Here is a 496-nt window from a genome sequence, read left to right as displayed (position 1 = left end):
GTAAAAAACAGATTTTACTCAGAAACAATTGCAATAGGGGAAAAGAGAACTCAGTATAGAACTGGGCTCAATTCCAAAGATGTCACAGACAAGTGGGGATTCACAGCCAAGGAGCAGGGTGGGGCGGTGGTCAGTGGATGGAAAATTACTAAGAGGGAAACATCAGGAGTGGAGGGGATTCTGGTTAAACTGACCAGACAGGCTTCTTGCAGATGGCAGACCTGAGTGATCAGCTATTACCTGCGGGTTGGTGGAGGGTGAGGAATTTGATCAGGTGTGGAGGATGATTGGATATTGACAGTGGGGATTCTGCTAAACTGACTTGGTGGGATTCTTGCCAAGACTGGGTGATGCAAAGAATCTCATAGCCCAAAGGTCGGTGCCTAGTTAAGAAGAGGGTTCAGAGGAGCCCGACGAGAGCTTGGTCAGGGAGAGCATCTTTGTTGGTACCCTTGTCTATTTTCCTTGCTTTCTCCCATCTCCTTGCAGGGCTGCC

Source organism: Camelus bactrianus, chromosome 14 (assembly GCF_048773025.1).
Source record: "Camelus bactrianus isolate YW-2024 breed Bactrian camel chromosome 14, ASM4877302v1, whole genome shotgun sequence".
Lineage (NCBI taxonomy): Eukaryota > Metazoa > Chordata > Mammalia > Artiodactyla > Camelidae > Camelus > Camelus bactrianus.
This window is presented reverse-complemented; position numbering follows the sequence as displayed.